We start from the raw sequence: 24,378 nt of genomic DNA, 5'->3' as shown, positions 1-24,378 counted from the left end.
AGTTTACAGGACGAGGAAAAGTAGTTTTTGTTTGTTTGTTTGTCTGTCTGACACTGGTACCCTCCTCCGGATCAGAGGGTACGGGCAAAACCAAAACAATGAGCTGTCAGACACTGAAACACACCGTGGAGCTGAAGACAACTTGCAGAGTTAAGTGATAGTTCTCTGTATTTGTCCTTTTAAACCAAGACGCTGACAAATGACTTGTTCTTTGGGTTGGGAGGAGGAGGGCTCACAAGATACAGGTGATATTTAAAAGATGAAATATTGATATTGTGCTGATAATAATATAATATGGTGTTGGCAGATGTTTGGCCTTGTGGATCTTTTGTTCACTATCCATTAGGTGTTAAAGATAAATTTGACTGACACCATTATAATTTATTATCTTGAATTCTTTTGGCCACGATCATCATGTAGTGAAAAACTCGCCCTTTGTTGTTAAAGAATTTGCTATGAAACCTTCCGTTTTATGTTTTCTGTTCATTTTCGTTTTAACTTGTTTTGGCTTGAATGTGTCCCATGGTTGTTATTCTGAAACATCTTTTAGGTGAGAATAAATTAAATCATTTCTTTTCATATCATCATTAGCTGAGGATGCCATCTTTGTTGTGATAGGGGCTTCCAAACGCAGTTCTATTATTTAATGGTTGTTCTCCGTTAAGTTAATTAAAACCTCTAAGATCAAATTGGCTCTGTGTTCTGAGGAGATTCACACCTTTATACGTACTGTATATATGTGATAATTGTCCACAGACTGCCCCCTCCTCCCCCTTCCTCCCCCTCCCACCTGTAGCGTTTTCATCTTGGCACCTTCTCCTCCATAACTATCTTGGCTCATATCTCTGAGTGCTTTTCCTAGCCCGACGCCTGCTCCCTCGTTCACTAATCACTAATCAGAGCTCGTGGCCCCGCTGGTCTACAGTTAACCTCCAGGCACTTGGGAGATGCTCCTCCACCTCCTCTGCATATGGCCATTGTAGATCTTGGTTGGCAGCCAGAGTGCCCTCCGCTCGCCTGCCCACCCGCCAAACGTTGGCGCAGCACGGAGGCATGAAGGCATTTGTATGCCAGTCATGTTTCGAAGGGGGCCGCTGGCTCTTTAAGACTGTGGGAAAGGGGGCATTTCTACACTGAAACAGCCCCGTTTTCACACATTCCTGAGGAGGGCATATTGAGCTCATTATCATAGCTAACTACAATGGCTCTTTGTGCGGGATATGGGATTTGGTGAGGTGCCAGATATCCTCGGGTGCATGTGTGGACGCACATGTGTGAATCTTTGTACATATTTCTGGTGTGTATAAGCTGAAACGTAACATATAAAGTCAGTAATACGTGATGTGGACTGTGATGTGTGAGATAAAGATTAAAAGCACAGTTTTATTGTTCTCATCAGAAACAAAAATTGCCTTCTTTTTAATGCATATTTTTGATCGATATATTTAGCACACCGTGTTGTAAAATGATAATCATCCACTCACAATGTATTTATAATGCTATAAAGTACCAAAATTAAAATTAAGAATAAAAAATACTCCTTCCACTGAAAGAAGTCTATTAGATGTGGTTGAAAGCTCTGGGAAAAAAAGTGAACAAGCTTAGTAAGTATCAAATGACTGTTTCCGAGATGAAATTATAACTTCCATGCTCAATATGAATGATGCATTACACAATGTAAGGCGGGTATTATTTACATTTTTTCAGTACCACTCTCTGTTAAGACACTCTTTATGAAGAGTTTATAAAATGCAGCTCATTATTAACTAATTATTAATGGTCTTATTGACGTGGGTTTCACAGGACAACACTGGCAACTCTTTCCACAGAAAGTCGTTAAAAATGTTGCTTGATTTGTCGCTAGGTGCTTTTTAAAAAAAAATAATAATCAAATCTCAAATCTAGCGATAAAGGCGCTAAGTTAGCAGCACTTCCTGTAAACTCCCCCTGATGATATAATAGAAACTGTTTGTGCCAAATAATTTTGAAAGAACAACCACAACCTCAGTCGTCAGATTACTGGAATAACTTTATCACCCAGTCAGTCAGCGACGCTTTCATGTTTAGACTCAGACTGCTGAAGCATCCAATGGCCCTTCTTCATACAACTTTTTTAAAGCTTCAAGGACAAGGCAATGTTGTATATTCACATTAAACTCAACAAATTCCTTGGAAGGATCGAAACCAACAATGTGGTTATCTGTCTCTCGCTACTTCCTCTCTTCTCTTCCCTGTCTGCGGCTCTCATCCCTGATGGAAACAGCTCACTGTTATAGAGTTTTAATTTTTATAATGAATCTTAAAACAGATGCAACTTCCTTTTCTTTTTTTAGAAACTTTTTTAGTAAAAGTTACTCAAACAGGAAGAAATGGTTTATTTGTTTGACTATTTTCAGCAGTGGATTAATCCATACTTTATGTTCTGGTGAGTATTTCCAGCAGCAGGATGATGTATGTGGGATTGAGACGAGACAAACTACAGCATGGTAATGAACCAGCAGTATCCAGTGCAACAGTGTGGCTCATTGATGTTTGTTTATTTATATGGATCTTCATGAGCTGTTACCAACGCAAAATCTACTCTTCCTGGAGGCCATGGGGAAAAAAAACATACTACATAACTGTGATTATGTAAATAAAAATAAGTGCTACATACATAAACATGTGCATATACATAATACATGCACTTACATATAAAACAGGTAATAAAAAAGAAGAAATACATTAAAACAAGCAGCAGCACTAGTTTATAATATAATCAGAAATACTGCACAATCCACACTGCAATGAAATGTCCATAGCTACCCAGTCCACAATACAGCACAATAAAAGTCCTTATTACATTCCTCTAAAAAAAAAAAAAACATATTAGCCCTTTCGGATCAGCCTGAACTCAAAATATCTTCAACCTTTCTTTTCAAAAGCGATTGTATTCAAGGATTTCCTTATAAATTGTGGTAAATTGTGTCACTGAGTGGGGGCCCTACACACAACAGTTTCCTTTACAGCGTTAGCTCCAGGTTGCAGAAGAGCTGCCTTATCCATTGTCACTTGTTATTCTTTAAAAAATACATCTTCGCTATTTCTGAAAACACAGTATATTTCACAGAGGAAGGTTAAGAGACTCCTTCACCTTTAAATAAGACAGTTCTACTACATGCACTCCCTCAGTCCGGGACCAGGCATGCAGGTATCTCAGCGAATACTTTTTTAGCTGTGATGGACAAAATCGCAGGCTGATAGTCCAGATGTGTTACAACCAAGTGCAGTACAAACAGCTGTGATTTGAAGCTCTGCAGAATATAGGAATAAGGTGAATCAGGCTTGTTAAGTAGGATTCATTGATGGTTTTGGTCTTGTCACGGTTTTCTTGACAACAATACTAATTTAAAAAAAGATATGAACAGCCGTATCCTTTAATAGAGCCCCTCAAAGGTTCTGTAGATGATCGTCACCACCACTAGATGTCGCACTAGACCACTAGCATCTTAGACCAACACAAATGCTTCATCAGGATGTTACGAAGCCCGGTGAAATTGGCGACTAAACGTACAACAAGAAGCTCGAGAGCCAACTAAAAACAATCTAACCACAACCAAGTCAGCGAACTCTTATCTTGCTACTGTAGCTGTTGCTAATGAAAACAGACATGTAACATTATGAAGCTACTTAAACATGGAGAAGAAGAAAAGCTAGTTCTGAGTCAAGCTGGACTCTTTGGCAGCTCGTAGGGTTCTCCTCTCCGTAAAGCCAGACCAATATCGGCACAACGGTCAGACTGGGAAAGAAATTCAGCCTTGGACTGGCCGCATGAATGACACTGATGGAGCCGGCAAAGATACTAATGGAGCAGTAAAAACTTTTCAGATGTTTTGATGGTCAGCTGGCCAACCGGGATTTGAGCCAGTTGTCCTCATGTCCAGTCCGTCTGTGCTTTTGTTTCACCTCTTTTTTGTCTGACGTCTTTTTAGACAAAAACACGGTTTCTTCTTCAGTGTAGGAAATTCTGGATCTCACCTGAACGCTACTTACTGCACTGTGCCATCTCACCTGTTGGAGGTCGTTGTGCATTTATAAACGTGGGTTAGCCATGACTATACTATATCTTTACATAGACAATAGTTGCCCCTTAAAGTAAAGTGTTGATCTTTTATGTTTGCAAAATAGTTAGCCGCTGTCTGTGTTAGCAACCCTGGTGTGATTGCATGTGTGAAGTGGTAGGTATGAGTGTGTGCTGTAGTAGGAGTGATGATAGCAGAGGGGGTGGGGAGTGTGTATTGTGTTACACAGGAACACATTAGCAGGCAGCCACTCTGAAAGTGGCGCGCTTGTTTCCTACTAGGATGCTCCCAGCAGCCGCACTGATCGAAGTCGACATCAACAGCTTTCCCCCCCCTGCTCCCCTTCCCACAACACACACACACACACATAGCAGCAGCAACAAAACATTTTCCACGACAAAAATGGCGACAGCAGCAGAATCAATTGGAATCTTCCTTCTCCAGTGACACCAGTGAAACAGAGCCGAGCAGAAGAAGTTATTGAAACAGATGCAGTGCGAGGCCATCATGTTTCAGTACGTATTCCCACTTGCAAACTGAAAATAGAGGACACCCCCTCCCTCCCCCTCCCCTACCCTGAACATATCACCCTATCATCTAGATCCCCGTCTTCTTCTTCTCTCCCTCGCTGCATGTGGCCAAACAGAAAGGGAGGGCAATTCTTCCTCTGCTGGGAAAAAGGTTAAAAGGGGCTGTCTTTCATCAGCTCATCATCTTCAACTCTCCCTGCATAATTTATGGGCTTGTTACTGTAATCAAAAATTCTTCTTATTTATTTATTTTTTTTGTAATGGGGGGGTGGGCGGTGGGGGGTGGGGCGGTTCTGCTGGGTGGTGCGTGGTGGAGGCTGTGCTCTTCCACACAAACAGTTTCCAGCGAGAGCCCGGGCCTTTTCATGTGAAATGAGTTTCTGCTGTGATGTCCCTCGGGTAAGACGGCACACACAACACATACACAAAGTTGTGGAGAAAAAAAACTGTGTACTCATGCAGCACAATATCTCAAACTTCCCTCTACTCTGCTCATGAATGTTAATGAGGGCAGAATGTACAGACAGATTCACACACTGCAAACTAATCCAACGCCTGTGATGGTGTTGGTTTACAGGCTATTTGCCGGCCAAACTAATTGATCATGAGGTCATGTCGTGTTTTTTTTTTTTTTTTTTGCCTCCTTTATCTGAAACAGCTGCACAGTTGCATCACGAATCTCCTAGCAACCGGTTCTAGTACCACAAGGAGATGGCTGTGGAAAGCTAATAGAAAAAATATGCACCAAAAGGAAATATATATAAATATATATGCAATAAAATATTCTCAAACATCTATGATATCAAGTTTTGGAGCAAGAAAGATAAACGATTTATCCCTAAAAGAGTGCACTGAATTTGGAAGAAAAAAAACTTATGAAATTTATGTGGTTTGGATTTTTATTTATTCATTTATTTTGAAAGTTTATGTCTGTTTTTGGATTCACAGATTAAGGATCTAAAGTTTTCGATCACTCATCTGAACATTTTTTCAGGGCGTTATACTGTATGACTGACAGAAGGTAACCTCATGTGACAAAAGGTCTGATCAGTTTCATTCATGATTGATGGGTTAACCATGACGGCCCAGATGTTCGGTCTTGAATATTTAATCTTGAATTTTGGTGTCTGAACTTCCATCAGCCAGTTTGACTTGACTTTAATTTTAAATCTGAAAACGTTCTGCCGAATTTGAGCCACGCCGGCGACAGCCAGAGCGGAGGCATATTGTTTTCGGGTCCCATTCTCGTGGACGCAATATCTCAGTAGTGCCTTCATGGAACTTCTTCAAATTTGGCACAAATATTCACTGGGACTCAAGGATGAACTGATTAGATTTTGGTGCTCAAAGGTCAAGGGTCAAAGGTCAAGGTTGCAGTGACCTCACAAAACATGGTTTTGGCTTTGTGAATGTAATATCTCAGTAACGCCTTGAAGGATTTTCTTCAAATTTGGCACAAATATCCACTTGGACTCAAAGATGAACTGATTAGATTTTTGGCGGTGAACAGCTCAAAGGTCACGATGATCTCACATTCTTGTAAACGCAATATGTCAGGAACATCCAGAGGGACTTTCATTACTTCTGGAAAAACTGTGACCTGTTTTTGGCCATAACATATTCATACACTAATTCTGACAAGATTTAACTCAAATGTTAATAAGGATAATATAAGTTGATAACATTTTAAATTCAAATGATCAAAGGTGAACTTCACTGTGACATCATAATGTTCTGCAAAAACACTTCTGGTCATTATTCGCTGCTGTAACTCAGGAAGAAGAGATTGTGACCATATTTCCTGCAACTTGGCTGGTTTTATTATATATAAATATATACATATATATGTTATTTCACTATAAGGTATTCTGCTTTTGCTTCTTGCATTTCTTTGACTCCATAGTTGAAGCATCACATTAGCTCAGGCAGAGCGCTGGAGGTTATGCCTGATTTATCAGCCAACTCTTGCAATCAGCAGTAATGTTAAAACAAGTTACTAAGGCAGTGTGGTGCTGACAATCTCACGCTTTCTCTTATCATTCATGCTGCTGCTGCTCACGCTGCTTATTCCCACCTTCTACATGCTACTGATATAATAATTTTCTTGTTAATTATACATCCACTGGCATATTGCGCTTGTGAATTACAGCGTAGCTTTGGGGTATTTGTCTTCTGGAGTCTGTTCTTTGTACAGGGAAAATACAGTTAGCTTGACTGATTGTTTTGGTTTTTCACTTCTACAAATCCATCTTAATATCTGGGCTGATATCAGTTTTGTCTGTGTGTTCAGTGGAGACAATGCTGCTGGTGTGTCTGGACTCTGGAGTCCCCTGGGTTTGTTCAGAGTTTTGGTGACTGGGGCTAAGCTAGCTGTTGGTGGTCACTAATTTAATTTTCCATTATTTGTTCAAGTACTTGCCTGACACTGACACATTTGATTTGAATATTTATTAGAAAAAGCCAGTAAGTGGAATTATATTCAGCATTTTGATCAAATGTGAATCTTGTAATTTTAATGAGAAATCAACAAAATCTATTTTTGTTTGAAAGATGAAGGTTATTATTAACACAATGTATTTTAAAGCTCCATATTTTTTACTTTTCCGGTGTTTTATTTGAAGTGTTGATCCATGAGAAGATATATTTGTGGTTTTAAGAACCAAAAACCATCTCAGTGTAGTTTTACATCTCCTCTCTCAGGCTTCTCTCTGGAGCTCTAGTAACAACAGGTCAGTGAGCCAATCAGAAGAGAGGAGGCTCTGAGCCTCTCTTCTGATTGGCTGACTGTTTTCTGAGTGATCCCATAAAAATATAGCAGATTTAAGTTAAACTCTTAGATAATTTCACAGTATTAATATAGAACCTAGACCTGCTTTATAATCAGAAAAGACATGGACATCTACCTTTATACAATATGGGACCTTTAAATCATTATGGGATCATAAATTAAACAAAATATCTTATCTAAATCTTATCTTATCAAAATCTTAAATAAATTGGGACAATAAGCGAAGAAGATTTGCAAAGTTTTGCACCAAATTATAAAATTGTTAATATAACATTCACACATCTTACTGCATTTACCCATTAAATTACAATTTAAATGAGATATTTGTAAGTTTTGCTATTGCTACATAGCTAGCGTTAGCGTTAACAGCTGTTTACTTTAATGAAGTTGGTCATACAACTTCATGGACTTTATTATTCATTGTCTTTGGCAGGGCTTCATTTCATGGTTACATCATGTCTAATGCAAAGAAGCTTTATATTAAGTGCGATCACAATTACAGCTTTCCACTCGAGTTATTATCAAGATTACTCTGGGATAATTTAGTTTGAGATTATAAAATGAATCTTCCACATGTGTTAAAAGTAGTAGCAGTAGGAATTAACGAGATGAAGTTAGCCAGCTAACATCATTTTAGCTTGATTAGTTAAGGTACCAATCTTACTATCTACTCTCTAGGCACTATCTTCAAAAGCAGAGCCTTTTCACCTACAACTGTTGCTCTCCACATGCATCAATTTCGACATGTGGAGTTCCTCTATAACAACTTTACTCCTCCAGTTCTTGCTGAGTGGACAGAAGGTGCATTTTTATCGTGTTACACTGCTCTATATGTTGTCCCCAGATTCACACCGTCACTGCAGCTGTGTGATACTGAATCCCTCTCTCTGCAGCGAACTGTCATATCTGTCCCACCGATAACCCCCGCAGAGGCGGAGGAGAGCGGGAACGGTGCGTGTTGCATGTGAACGTGCTGCACGAAAACACGCATGTGGGTTAGGAAACGTTGGTACACTATGTTTATAGTGTGTGTGTGTGTGTGTGTGAGAGAGAGAGAGAGAGAGACAAAGCTGCCTAACGAGTAATGAACACACAGCCATCTCACACTGTTGGAATCTTTAACCACAGCCTTAAAATACTGTCCTGACAGTCACCACCGAGGGAAAGAGGAAGTTGTTGGCCGCGGAAACCTGCGATTTTACATGATTCAGCCGCCGGTCATCCACCTCATCAAACCCTGGCCCATACCAGGGCTCTTGATAATGCTGCCTCCTTCCCACATGGCTACCGGCAAGCTGACCTGGGAAGCTGGGCGATGAGTCTGGAGTCTGGCTAAACACATTCCTGCCCAGCCACCAGACTCTCCACCCTTTGGCCTGAGGGCCCGAAGCCCATTCCTGGGATCTTCCGCTGCACTTCTGGTAACTCGCAGTGTGCGTGTGCTCAGACTTCAAGGTGCAACATTTTCAAAGTAAGATAACATGAAGATACACTGATCCCCATGGAGAAATGTGGGTACAGCAAATTAGAAATATGATAAAAAAGAAGATTAAAGCATAAAAACATGTAAACAACAGTAAGGATATACTGTAGAGCAGTGCTTGAACTGGACTGGCAACTAATCAACTGATTTGTTTTTTTTTTAGTATGAAATTCATGTTGTTTTCATATATATAGAGAGAGAGAAAAAAGGTTCCTATAAATCAGGAACGAACTTTATTCTTAGCAAGTAACTCAAATTAGTAAACCAGACAGAAGCACTCTTCACACATAAAAGCTACATATCGTGTGGTTGTTGGTTAACAGTCCTTCCAACTCAGTATGGATTAAACTAGATTCACCACCTCACGGTTGTATCCCTCCACCAACCAGCCAAGTTGCAGGAAATGTGGTCACAGTCTCTCCTTCCTGTGTTGAATAATGACCAGAAGTGTTTTTGCAGAACGTTGATGATGTCACAGTGACGTTGACCTTTGACACCTTTGGATATAAAATGCTATCACTTAATTGTACCCTATTAGAGTTAAATTGTGTCATAATTAGCGTATGAATTTGAGCGTTATGTATTGACGTGTTTTGTGAGGTCACAGTGTGACAGAAGTGATGAAATGTCACATTCACAAGAACATGAGATCACCGTGACCTTGAACTTTGACCTTTGAGCACCAAAACCTAATTACTTCATCCTTCAGTCCAAGTGAATGTTTGTGCTAAATCTGAACACATTTCCCCAAGGTGGTCTTGAGATACAACATTCAAGAGGCCAAAACAGTGGTTTTGTGTGGTCACCATGACCTTGACCTTTGACCTTTGACCATCAAAATCTAATAATTTCAGCCTTGAGTCCTGGTGAATGTTTGTGCCAAAAGAAGTTCCGTTCACACGTATGGAAGACAACCCGAGAAAAACTTAAAATGAGCATTTAACTAATTAAAAAACCTTTTTTTTATTTTTGGCCACTTGAAGAAAGTGGAAACGAGTTGTTGTGAACAAATCATTGACAAATCATCTTTGATGTTGATATGGTGAAACTGTTGGCAAACAGCTGCTTATTTACACATCCAGCTGTTTCACATCAGGACTAGCCGCTCTTCTTTCAGCTCTGTTTTTGGTCTCTACCGACTCCTGAGGGAAAAAAGCGTCTTTAGTTGTTAAATGAGACTTTACAACGAGAGGCGCCAACTGTGTCTGTCAGTCGTGTGCTGCTGAGCAGGTAGCGCTCAGTGTGTTTTGCAGAGCTCTGTTGCAGATTACAACCGTCAGCTGTGACTGAAAACGGCGCTGAGAGATTCGAGAGAAGCAGAGTAGTGAAGCTTCAAAACGAAACAAAGAGCTGAAACTCCCCGTAAAGCTCCGTGAAGCCGAGAGCAGCTGCAGATTCAGCCGATAATTCTCTGTCGGTTCAAGTCCTCGAACCTGGACCAGGCTTTCACGGATCTGAATGCATTGTCTGTGGAAGCGCGAGTCACGACGCAGCTCTGTACCCTGACCCGTCTAACACCGTCCTTGTCAATTGCAGTTTTTAACCGTGTGTGCACGTCTGTGTCTTTAAATGTCTTGTGCTGTTGATTGTCAAAAGGAAAATTTTCTGTGAAAGATATTAAAGTTTCTCCTGGAATAAAACCCTTCGGCGGCAGGTGTACGGGACAATCGTTGTCATGGTTACAATAATAAACATGCGGCCCGAGTAGTTGCTGCGGCGGCTAGAGGCTGCCTAACGATAAAACCTGACAGACTGCTCGCACTAAGGAGGACGGCAGTGTCGTTTATTACTAATAGTTTATTAGTTTATTTATTACTACAGGTTACTACCCGCTTTACCATAATAAAGACGCAAACAACAATGTGGTTAACTTTGATAGAAACAACATAAACTGCTTCATTCGCATGGGAATCGAACACCGACGTGCTGACGTGGACTTTGTCTCTCTTCACACGACGTCTTTTTCTCCTGTCATAATTACCACGACCACTAGATGTCGCCTAGATGTCGCCTAGATGTCGCCTAGCAACAAAACATAACTATGGGTCGTAATAACCTGTGACATTCTCTGATAATAAAGTTAGTTTCTAAATTGTTTAAAATTAAAATAAAAATATATATATTCTGGTATTAAATGTATTTAATTATTACAGTGTAATTTCAATTTCATGAAAATCTTGTTATTGAAGTCGATAGGGAAAAAATAAATATGTGTTCAGCTCAGGCCTTCTGACCCCATCCAGCTCTGCTTATTGATGATTTCTCTGACCCACCGCTCAGGATTACGGAGGATCACCCCTCTGGGGGAGTATTTCTTTCAGTGTGATGCTAACTTTTTTGCTTGTCCCTCCTGAAAACAGGTGCCATCAGCTACGAATGATAGAAACTTCAGAGGGAGGAGAGGCTGAGGGGAGATAAAGAGAGTGAAGAGGCCTTTGAGTAACAGCTCATCTTTTATTTGGCAACACTTCAAATGTAGCCCGTTTACCACGTCTAGACGAGACAGCTTTCAAAGCCAGGGTAGGGTACTGTTTTTTTTATTTTTTTTTTTTACCCGAGTATATAAAAGCTATTTACTGTAACAGCAGAAGACAGACATCTCTTTTAGTTTTCCTACCACAGAAGCTCTACTTCTCCTCTACGTTGCAGATGAGTTTGTCAGATGCCTCCGTCCACCTCTCTTTCTCTCAGTCTAACCCTCCTCCTCTCTCTTCTGGCAGTCTCTTTGAAGCTGTGAAAGAAGCGAGACAATCCGATCCTGTTTGATGGATAATTTGAAAAACTCGCCGTACGAGATCAGGGCTGAGACGATGTTTCGTTTTCTGGTGGCTGGACCTCAGAAAACAGGTCGTACAAAGGGACTTGTTCTTTTTTTTTTTTTTTTTTCCTGCGGCCCTTTAAATTTGACAGTCGGCGCGTTGAGACCGCTTATGTACTCTTAACTACAGCCACAGGCCTTTCATGTGGCTCCTCATGCTGTTTTGCTGTTGAGAAACCTCATAATAAAAGACGTGGAGCGGAGAGAGGACTTTCTACTTCAAGTAATTGTGGTTTAATATCAGGTGTTTCGAAAAGGACACGGAGACAATCCCAGCATCCCACCGTCTTCCTGCTCGATTTCTTCAATTCAAATACGACTTCAATAAACACTCAAACAATTAATGACAGCAAGTCATTATTTGTGACTAATATGAAGGAGGTTTGTAGACAACATGACCTTGAATTCACTAATAATTCACCTAGAACTGATTCAGCAAATGCCTGGAACAAGATTTAATTTAAAGATCCAATATTTTACACTTTTCTGATGTTTTTTTTGTTTGTTTGTTTGGTTTTTGTGAAGTTTGTAAATATAAGAAAATATATTTGTGGTTTTAAGGACGTAAAAACCATCTCAGTGTAGTTTCACATCTCCTCTCTCAGAGAAACCAAATCCTGCAAGGTTTGGATGGTGGGTCCAGGTGGGCGGGGCTTGGTGACTGCTTTGTTGTGACATCACAAAGTTCCAGAAGTCCTGACGGCTGGTTTTAAGGCTCAGTTTCTGAATACAGGCTGTGTGCATTTCTCTGTGGACTGAGGCTTTGATACTTTCACAGTATTAATATAGAAGCTAGACCTGATCTATAATCACACTACACATGGAAATCTCATTTTATACCACATGGAACCTTTTATTTAAAATTTTTAATTATTTTAATGCTGGCTCTCAGTAGAGAGATGGTGAAAATGCTGTTAATCAGTTGTGTTTTAAAATGTTTTGGCACGAAAAGTTTCAAATTTAAAGAGTTTGAATATGGAAATGTAGATATTTGATTACACAAAAAAAAAAAAAATACAGTAGATACAATAAGTATGCAATACATGTTACACGTATTGTGCAACATCTGTGTAAATATGATCACCAGAAGTTGAATCTGCAAGTTGAGAGTCATCCTGAAGTAGCTATGTATTATACATGCTATATATACATATATAATAAAAGGAAGATAACCGACAGTATGTTTCATAACTGTAGCAGATGATGCGGGGGCTAAGAACCACCCGGCACAAACTTGGAGGGTATTATTCAGCTTTTACTGTACCACGGCCACCAGCCAACAAAATGCCATATGTAATCAAACTGAAAATATCAGTCGTTGATTTGCACATAGAACTAATTGTGATCTTACGTTCCTGTTATAAGCATGATTAAACGTAGATCCTGAACCTGTCAAGTTTATTTTTTTTTTTAAAAAAGCTGGGAAAGACAGAGACGTCTGATCGCTGTCAATCCCAAGAACAGAGAGAATAGAGATTCAATCTGCTACGTGATATTATGATAACTGTTTGTCCAGCAAAGATAATGTTGCATAGTGCTCACTCTCACAAACACTCTCTCTCTCTCTCTCTCTGTTTCAGACTCACTGTCTCTCCCTCACTGCCTCGCTCTTACCTGTGACTTCTCCACATTTCCTCCACGGCCTTCCTTCCTTCCCCCTGCAGCTGTCCCTCCGGCCCAGGCTTCCAGCTTCACCGTGGCTAATCACCATCAGTGAATCATGCACACATGACACACGTTCAAAATTACATTAGCGGGGTTCTAGCCTAGAATCTACATCCTTGTCCGTTGCCGTTGGTTACAACAAATACCTGTAGCTCCAAGCTATTCGTCTCAGGCACAGCTACGGCAAACCAACACCGACAGTATGTCATAGGTCCTGTTAACCTGTCCAGTCAAAAGTTATTTTAGAAATCTCAGTGGCTATAGTATGAATCATAAATACAACATACAAATATATTAAAATGTTCACAAAAAAATGTATATTCCTGAATCAGGTCAAACTTTTCCAGTGTGCAGAATTTGAAATTAAATACATAAAATGAATATTAATATTAAATTCATATCTTTTTTTCCATTCATTTATTTTTAAATATATATATTTATAATCACTAAGCTTGATTTTTGTGCTGCTTTAACAACAAAGACAAAAACTAATTTTCTTATCTTAATCTTTAAAATTTTCAGTTTATTTCCATTGATTAATGTGAATTCACATCCGGTTGTTCTACCTAGTTGTTGCCCTGTAACGCACATTGTATCTACTGTATTTTCTTTGATGTAATATAAAATAAATGTAAAATACTAAATAAATGGAAGTACTCGCAGCCTTCCTTTCTAGCTCTATAAATCCGAACATTTTCTTTCTTTAACATTAAAATATTTTCTTTTAACCACAGAATAAATTCTATAAGACAACCCACTAAACAACATTTTCACCATCATGGGACACTGCGTCTCTCTTTCTCCACTGAGACCCAGCATTAAATATTAAAATTGCTCCATGCATGTATTTGTAGAATTTGATCAAATGCCCCAGAGGAATCAGTTCTGGATAAATTATTAGTGAATTCTACAGTCAAACACTCCAGAAGACTCATATCCATCGTGTCAATGCCAAATAATGACTTTCTATTATTAATTATTGAAGAGAATGTGTTGAAATTGTATTTGAGTTTCAGTAATTGAGCATCAAAACATGGATGTTTGAATGGTCTTCAGGTACACTTAAATATATATATATATTTTTTTTTCAGTGCTTGACCAGTTAAAGCTAAAAATACAGTGGACATCAATCAGAACGACACTGAGGTCGACATTCGTTCTGTTCCAGTAATGGATCTGTAGTTGCCTGTTTGCATTCATCTTGTAATTTACTGCCCTCTTGTGGCCGCAGTAGGATATTGTCCGTGGAAGCTAGCTTGACTAAAGTGTATTCAGCTGCAGCCGCGGCGCGAGCGAGAAGGATGAACGTGGAAGGACGAAAGTTGAACCTCCAAATATGGCTCGGGTTGTGGTTGTGGTTGTGGTTATGGTTAGGCATGGTTTGGATTCTTGCAAGTTTTATGATAACAGTCAAAAACTATAACAGCTTTGAGCTTGTTGATAGCACCCTACTGAGCTTTTATTTTGGTACTTCCTCTGACCTTTACACATTTAGATTTAACATTTAAGATTTAGATTAAATGTTTACATCTAAACTTACCGTTTAGTTTTAACGTGTAACATTTTAGATTTATTCTATTTATTTGAATTAATATTCAGATTTAACATTAACATTACATTATTTTTTTATTCTAAGTTCACAAATATTGCTGTAAATCTTGTAAGAAAAAGGGTTAAAAATTACATACCACTTTTTAAAAACATTTTTGGAGCCAAATGTGTTGAAATGTTGCTGCTGATTTCATTATGCACCACTTTACAATCTTCAAACTTCAGGTTTCCATATCAGACTTGTGTAAGTTGCATACTGCACCACATCTGGCCTGTAAGCTGGTGTTGATGTTACACTGTGCTGCAACACGTTAAACTGACATTTAAGGTGAGAACAAAGAAACTTTTGAACTTGAAAAGAGTCTTCAAACTCTTACTCCTTTATCAACCGTGTGTCCCGCCCGAGTGTGAACCAGGTATGACGATCACCTGTTCTTACAGCATGAGATTTAAGCGTTTAAAGGCTAAACAGTGAGTAGCTGCCACACTGAGTGGTGTAGTGGAACTGTGTTTCCAAGCCTCAGGGTGTCTTTCTCCGCCTCGCCGGTGGGAACCTGGGCTTCTCTGATGATGGGGTGCGACTGTGGCTTCTGGGGAGTGTCTGGAATGGGTGCCATCTCCCTGCGGTGCTCCACAGAGGCCTGATGACGGGAAGAGAGGGGACGTTGCACCGTTTCAAAACCCTCCACTGGTCGACATTGGGAGGATGAGGAGAAGGAGGAGGAGGAGGAGGATGATGGGAGGTGGGTGAAAAACGGAGGGTGCATGGGAATGGCTTACTCTCTCCTCCACCGCCCAGCAGATCTGGCATATCACCAGCGTTATGGCGGTAATTGATTCTCTCTGTGCCATTAGTCTCTGAGACAAAGATGCGCCAACGAGAGGGGGTGCTGTCACTTAGAGGCTGGCATGGCGCCCAACCACACACTCAGCACGCAAATAGATACATGCAAAGATATACCCGTTTTTGCAGGAGCGCGCGCACACGCATTTAGTTTTTCACACAGATGCAAAGTAGCATCACTATAATGTCAGCTGTCAAGGTCTGTTGAAGAAAGAGCATTGCTCATTTGCAAATAAGCAAAATATCAGCAGCACATAGAACAAACACGGTTAATGCAGAACTGTACACAGAAAAATCAAAGGGAATACAAATGACTGGTGATCAGATCTGACATCCGCCTCTTATACATGACATTATTCTGTTTGTGTTATGTTTGTGAGGTTACTGTGGTCGCGGCAGAACAGCATGCTCGCATGAGACACACACACACACACACACACACACACGAATATAAAAAGAGAAGTCCCTAGACAAAGAGCAGGGCATGTCTTTATCTCATTAAAGTTAACAAGAGGCTGCTGTCTTCTGCCTGCAGACCAGCTGTAATGTGATACACAAGCTGCACTGTGGACATCAGGCCTCAGCGCCGTGACGCTCATCGCCCGAACCCGGCTCTGCCAACACCTTAACGCCCATCATCGTCATAGCGATGATCACCGGTGCGACGGTCCTTACAGAAATATTTCCCACCGCTTCAGCGTCACCGTATCGCCTTTACTGTTGACATAACCACGAGTGCCAAACACTGTACGCCATCACCATGGCAATTGCCTTTTGTCACCCTCTTCCATGCTGTTTCTCATCACCATGGCCACGGCAACGGTACCTGCTTCACACACACACACACACACACACACACACACAGGCGAAGAGGTGGAACAAAAGCAGGTAGTACACACACACCAACACACACACACACGCAAAAAGCAGTGCATGCACCGAATGCCAATTAAACAAATGAAGGATAAGCTAGCGGAGACAACAGCCCCTCAAAGTCAGTTACAAGCTAATTAAAGAACATATAGCATACAATCTCAGATCACTCAGATCAGTTTGCCCTCGGGCGCCGCGAGCTGCTTGATAAGCCTTCTTCCACATCTCTAAGGTGAGCCCTGCATGTAGGGACGGATGCAAAAGCAGAGGTATAAACTGGTGGCACCACTCCATCACACCAGTAGAGTTAAACCAGCCATGTCTGACTTTATTCCTCTCGCCTCTCAAGGCCTGCTGCTACTTGGATGCTCATTTGGAGTCTGTAATTAATTGGAGCCTCTATTTTTTTTTTCATCTATTTTTGTTTGGCTGTTGACCGACGTGTGGTCCTCTCACGCACTCGTCTTCAGGTCGACGTGGCTCCCTAATTAAGACTCCAGAGGACGGCTAATTGCTGTTGCGTGCCTCTCGGCGGAGCAAGGGAGCCTTCTCCCGGCGCTGCCCGGAAAGAGCGCCCAAGCGCTGAATTAAAGGGGCTTATGTAAGCTTGCGGTGAAACTATTAAACACCAACCAACTTTTCCTTGTGAGGAACTGCCACTTGATTTAATGGGCCTCATTAAAAGTGCACATCACAGAGATCCAAACCACTCTCTCCAGCTTCACACGACAATGGGATAATGGTTCCTCCTCCATGCTGTCAAAGCCTAATCCTAAATATTGAACAGTGCTATTGCTCCCGCAATACAATCCAAAATGGGCTGCAGCATTTTTAAAAGGAAGGATTCACATCATTTGTCTTTTTTGACAAGGGCAGAGAGGAGCAACCGAAGGAATAGATGGCACCGAGCCGCTCGCTGTTGTTTATTGGGAGAGGTAAATGGAGAAATATGGAGCTGAAAGAAAAAAAAAGATCCTGTATCGAGCTGAAATATTGTCTTTCCTGCACTCCTTAAAATTTTAAATAAGCTTCTCCTGATGGGGTGAGATCAAGTAAATGAGATTTCCAAAAGTCTGAGACCGTTTTCAAGTCCTGTTTGTGTATTTCTTATTAAAATCCTTCTCTTTTCCTGCACTCAGAGATGTGTTTGTACATTTATTTAATCAAATGTGATTTAGAGCAAACGCCCTTCATGTTCTGGTCAAGTCAAGTCGACTCTATTTTCGAGAGCACATTTAAAAACAGCTCGAGCCGAGATGGAGGGAGCACATCTGATTTCAAACGGAAACTGGTTCTACGTCATGACATCACAACGCCGTTAGCTTGTAGGTCGTAGCAGCTAGCTCTTCATAACACGCTAGCAGATCAACAATTATAGAACCGTTTCAAGCTAATATTTACAGTAATGTTAGCTGGCATTAGCCACTTTAAGATAAGTGATCGCAAAATGAAACCTCTGGCCCGATATAGGCCCCGGTCCTCGGCCCGAGTCTGGCCCATATGCTTCCACATCTGGCCAGATCCTGGCTGGTATCCTCCAGTATTGGCTGACAGCCGGAAGATTTCCTGTGTGTGCGCCAGAATAGGTCCAGATGTGGAGGTAGCATCTGACAGTGATGCTTGTATATGGACCAGATGTGGGCCGTGGAACCGGGCGTATACTGGGGCCAGAGGAAAACAAAAGTTTGGCCCAAACACGGGTCAGATATGTGTGTGTTTTGAAATGAGCCGGGGAGCGTTACATGTTCTCACCTGAAGAGACAAATATCAACTTGATATAAATTAGTAAGTCGGTCTTTTAAAATTCCCTCAATTTTAACCTGGAACTTAAAATTGACCTTAAAGGTGCCGTATGTAACTTTTCTTAGATGGTAAGATGGTTTTTTGCTGGAAGCGAAGCAGGTGGAGGTGATGGTCGCTCGCCAAGAGCTTCAGCCATCGCTTCGTTTACAATACAAGAGGTAATCCACCCTCTTAGCAGTGCTACTTCTTCAGGGCAGACTGAGACACTGTGACTCCAGCCAGCGTTAGCTAGCTAGCATGCTAACTTCAGTAAAAGAATAGAAGTGATAGAAATAGAAGCAAAACAACCGCCGGAGATAAAGGCATGAAGTTCTTTGAAATGTTTCTTCTAGACTGGTAAGTAAACAGCTGCTTATGCTAATGTTAGCTACGTAGCGATAGCCACGACTTATATATAGCTCCTTTAATCCAAAAGAATACAAGCTCCAACAGGTTCTTCCATACAATGTGTAAAATCAGAGCAGATTCTGTAGGAGAGACCAAATGAGGAACAATTACTTAAGAGACACAATTAAGGCACGAGCACAGTGAAGACCACGACCACAACGGGCGCTTCAGCAGATACCCTTGAAACATTCCTTCACTTCAAACGCACAACTTGTGCGTCTCATAGAAAAAAAAAAAAAATTCTAAGAGAAGAAAGAGATGGTGGGAAAAAAAAAAAACAAAAAACAAAAAAAAACAAAAACAAATCAGGAAGAAGCTGGAAATGAGTCCAACTCATGCATAACTTCAAACACTCTATCTTCAAAGTTGCATAACATTAAAAACCAAGCCCACTCCGGGTTCTCAACATCAAAAACCAGCCAGCATCGAGGGGACACCGCCGAGCCTGCTGAGCCATGCCCTCACTCTGAGGCGCAACGTGCACCCACCCTCCTCTTCATCTCCATCCTTTGTCGTCCCTTGCTATCGTCCTTGGGGTATTTGTTACCGCAGAGCCATACAGCACTGCGAGTAAGAGAAGGGCCAGGTGGTAACACGCATAATGACTTCCCACCCCAAGAGCCAGCAGACAGAACACAGAAACCCTCTGAATCCTTTCCACCAAAGAGCCTTTTATATTACATGTAAATATAGATATATATATATATATATTTCTGTTTGTGTGTGAGGGTCCATGACGACAGCGGTTTGACGTACCGCCACAACCCTGAACTCATCCTCTTACTGTCCTCATTTGAATAGATTTTAAACTGTATGTCATTTAATATTAATGATTATCGATTATTAAAGAGAATTTTTTTTTTTTCACGTAACTGAATGTTTAGGTTTGGTTTGGTGAGCTGTGTAGAAGTACTACCAACACACAAAAGTCAGTTACACAGCGATATCCATCCGATGTTGTGGCTAACGTTAGCTAACGTTATTAGCCATTAGCCACCGTTAGCTGCAAAGCCACTTAATATATTGAACTCTTACAAATTCAGCTTTTTCTTTGCACTAGGAAGACCGTGTTTTTCCTTCTATCAAAACTTACAAAGTCCTGCTTTAACTATTTCACCCATCTATACTCACTACATTACTTCTTTTTAACATTTACCCGATTCTTTAAAAGAACTGCTGTGAATTCTCAAATAGCAGCGAGCGGCAGGGAGAGAGACAGACCCTTATTTTGACATGCTCATATTAAAAAAGAGGCTTTTATTTTTAATATCAGCCGTTCTGGGGTTGATGAAAAGTTTGAAACCTCCTCCATATTTACTTGTTGTCTTAATAAATTCAGAATAATGTAAATTTTCTGGAATAAATCACAGTGTGAGAACATCAGTCAGTGCAGTGGAAATATACATTATGCCAAATTTACCATGTGAGCTGTTGTTGGAGGTTAAAGGTCATTTCTTTTTTTTTTTCTTATTTAATGTTATTTATTTATTTATTTATTTTGTTTGCTATTATTCGAGACTCTGCCACTTTGTGAATACTTGCTTTTGGCTGAGGATTTATGATATTTCAACTATTTACAATTACTTTAAGCTGAAGTAAACCCACTCCTGATAATTACACCGCTACAAGGTTCGTGAGGAGCTCAGAAACATAAACTAAAGTAATGAAGCACAAGGTAAGTCGCAATTTGAAACCTTTAGTGAAATTAACTTGCAGGTAATAATTCACAACAATAACAGGTTCATGCCCTTTAAAACTAAGTCTTTCGTGTATTTAAAGCCATTAAATTCTGTTATCTGTCATCACCTTCAGTCTTCTTAATGTTCGTGACTGTCCTGTGACAGTTTTCTGGAATAATGTGCGGCGCTCTTTGTGGATGTGTGCGGGCGTCGTGGCGACTGGTTCCTCCTTACCCACCAGGTGGAACATTCGATGACTCGACTCCGGGTTCCAGGTTCCGGGTTCCAGGTAGAACCATAGGAATGACCTCCAGGGGGTGTCTCTCACTCTGCCCATCAGACCACCCGACCTGTTTGATTTTGCAAACAGGCACTTTAAGATTTAATCCGAACATTCATACTGAAAGCACAACAACAACAACAACAACAACAACAACAACAACGTCACATTAAAGCATCACACACAATATTACACTCAACGATCTAGTTCAAAAAACCTCAAATGTAGAAATCAATATCTAAACATCACTGTACACTATTACACAACACAAAGAACATTAGGACAACAGCTGTTAGCTTCCCCTTAATCCAATATTAGGAAAGAGTTCAGTATCAATCTCACAGTCTCTAATGAAAACACAAGTGACACGAACAGACTCTCGCATCTCCTGCAGTAAAAATATTAAAAGTGTCATTTAAATATTTACATCTTCATCGTCTGGCTTTAACACAACTGCTTCGGTTAAAGGTCATTTCTATAACTCAACAGACAGACAGGCCACGCAGCGCCGCGCGCGCACACACACACACACACACACACACACACATATATTAGCCCCAAGCTTACCGAGACAGCTGGAAAACACACACTTCCGGCTGCTTCTTCTTCGTGACTCCTCTGTGTTGGTTGGTTAGCCGGTAGGTTTTACTCACTCTTTACTTTTTAATGCTGCTCATCAACTTCCTTTCCTCACCCAACCTCCCCCTCCCCCTCCCCCCTCCCGTCGCCGTTCCACGAGCACGCCTCAGCCCTGTCTCTCACACAACCTTGCTGGTGCAGGTACTTTGTGATCCACCTGTCGTGTTCAACCAGGGGCGGGGCTTAACCACCAGTGATCACTGAGTGGCTGATCATCTCTGTACGTGTTCAACTCAGATAAAAATAACAATAAAACCTTTATTTTAACTGTGTTACACTGTTACTTTTGTTTGTTTTTATTTTAACCATTCACCCTTAACATTAAGCTTTCTGTTTCAACTATTTATCTATTACATTAATCTATAATTTCAGCAGTTAATTCGTTAAGATGAGATAAGATAAACCTTTATTGATCCCACACTGGGGAAAATTCACTTGTTCCAGCAGCAGAGGGAAACAAGTATAACAACAGAATAAAGTAGAAAACAACAACAACTCAACCATAAATAAGAAGGTATGTACATCAATACTTGCATTTGTAAAGATAAATAAAAAGATATTTACATAATGTGCAAACAGAGAAATAAGTAAGAGCGTTAAAACGTTAAAACCAAAAGAAAAAAAGTAATGAAAATATTGAAATACATTGCACAGAGTATTTACATTAAACAGCATTTTAAAAAGTAGCAATGGTTTCAGCGAACAGTTTCTCTGCTCGCTCGTTTTCAGCTACTCTCATATGTAACATTCAGGTGTTGTTGCTGGCTTTTTTTGTTAGTTTGTTTGTTTTTAATTTATTAATTTATGGTGGTTTTACATAATTAAAAACAAGCAGACAAAACATAAGGTGCACAGGTACAGTGTTTACAAAAAGGACAATATGAATACATAAATATCAAGTGTGACAATAGGCAGATGTGTTTTTAAATCTAATTTCTTTGTGATTTCTATTTATTTTTTATTTATTGAGCTACTCCACAGTCTTTCCAAGCCCCCCCCCCCCCCTCCCGTCCATACCACTCCATATCATTAAAGTGTAGGTGCTGTCATTCACAGCCCTCAGCTTAAAACTACATCAGACTCCAGAGTTGTTCAAACAGCTGTGAACAGGAAGAAGAAGCTGCTGCACTTGGAAGCTATAGGATCAGCTGTGAGGTGACAACGAGCAGGTTGCAATCAGCAGGTACAAAGTGTGATCGTGATGTCGTCAAGAGGAGACGAATGTATAGGGGGCCGTAAGTGGAGGGGAGAACACAGCGGAGGTAACTGTGACACATCGGTGTCTTTAAGTCCTTGCTCGGCTTTTTCTCCTTCTTCGTCACTTTCAAATGCACCTGACAAATTCTACAATATACTGATAAACACATACAAAAAAAATCCCGCCCACGCGTTTAAACAGAGAAAGCTCTTCAGAAACGTACCTTTCCACCCACGTATGTTGACATACGCTCAAGAACAAACTGGTAATGTTCCATCAAAGCTTATAGCGCCCATTAAAAACGCAGAGAGACACACACGGAGCCGCGCTCGTGGTTAACACCCACACACTCTTGAATGGCGTGCCTTTCCATCACTGCAATTGCCAGTGACAATCATGTACCCCACTCAATTACACCTGGCTAATTGTTGAGATGCCACGTTACCATAGAGAGACTCACAAAGACAAGTCACACACTTTATAAAGACTATATATATATATATATATAATTAGAGATGTATAGTATTGCAGTTTTGCATAAGCATGCAAAGCCCTCATGTAATCAGATAATGGATTATTTAAGCATCTGCTGTGCATCTCAACTTGCCGTATAAAGTGATGGAGATACAGTAGATTTTGTCTCTTTTTTCTTTTTTTTTTTCCTCTCAGAAACACACACAGACACACACACACACACACATATAGTGCACACAGTACATGGCACACACTTTGCCTGAAGGATTTTAATTTGGGATGCAGACTCCAGTGTCATAGTGAATGATATTAAAAGTCGTATCATGAATAAATCAGGAGACAGAGGACTCACCTCAGCAATGTGACAGATAAGCAAAGAGAAACAGCACACAGGAGGAGACAGAGAGAGAGAGAGGGAGAGAGAGAGAGGGAGAGAGAGAGGGAGGGAGGGAAAGGTTCGCGACTGACGGAGGAGAGACCGATAAATAAAGCCACTTGCATTTTAACAATACAGACAGCGGCACTGCTTGATGTGGGCCATTGGTTTATGGCGCTTCCTAACAAGGCTGTAATGACTTTACTGCTAAATCCACGACACACCTTCATCTGTCATCTGATCACTCCAAAAACTAAACAAACAAACAAACAAAAAAAGCTTTTTAAAAAATTTTATTTTTTTTTACATTTTTTTATGACTATTTCCAAACAGGGAACACGTTATAATGAAACGCTCGATTTGTCACAAATCACTCAGCCGCAGCATCAGTAGAAATGGACAATTTGTCAATTTGTCATGTAGTTACTGAACAAGAGAAACGTCACAGCAGGAGAGTGGTGCATCCCAAAATCTTTCTTTTTTTTATTTAGTTATTTATTTATTTTTATTTTGAAGGGCAAGAATTCATTCAAAACCTGTCGACAATTCAAATCAACAGGGAGCGAGGATGATGGAGCGCTGTGCTGGTTTTAGGTGGTGTAAATATGTGAGACTCCGGTAGAGGGCTCCAACTCTTACCAGCAGTTCAAAAAAATGTTTACGGAGAGACGTAGCCAAATTTGGAGCCAATCTTTATGCTAAGCTAGGCTAAGTACGTCCTGACTGCAGCCTTATGCTTAACACACAAGCTTGAGATTTACATCAAGTCTTTCCGGTTCAGTTTCTAAAGGGAAGCAACTTCTTTTCTTTTCTTTTTTTATCAGCAGTAAGGACAGACGTGCTGCTGGAAATACACTGAAGGAAGTGTCCACATATGTTTGTGCACTTTACTTTACGGCCGTATTTCATGGTTGTTGCCACGTCTTTAA

The 24,378-nt window shown here is 40.5% G+C and overlaps 1 long non-coding RNA gene across 1 annotated transcript in view; it reads right to left on the bottom strand.

Moving 5' to 3' along the window:
- The window catches only part of LOC111230607, a 43,532-nt gene extending 22,134 nt beyond the window's left edge, over nt 1–21,398 (bottom strand). The window contains exons 1-2 of the long non-coding RNA XR_002665452.1: nt 21,330–21,398; nt 20,721–20,832 (exon numbers count right to left, since the gene is read on the bottom strand). This is a non-coding gene — a long non-coding RNA (uncharacterized LOC111230607). The remainder of the gene's footprint in view (nt 1–20,720; nt 20,833–21,329) is intronic.
- Nucleotides 21,399–24,378: the final 2,980 nt, after the last annotated feature.

Source organism: Seriola dumerili, unplaced genomic scaffold (genome assembly GCF_002260705.1).
Source record: "Seriola dumerili isolate Sdu_G_001 unplaced genomic scaffold, Sdu_1.0 BDQW01000273.1, whole genome shotgun sequence".
Taxonomy (NCBI): Eukaryota; Metazoa; Chordata; class Actinopteri; order Carangiformes; family Carangidae; genus Seriola; species Seriola dumerili.
This window is presented reverse-complemented; position numbering and strand designations above follow the sequence as displayed.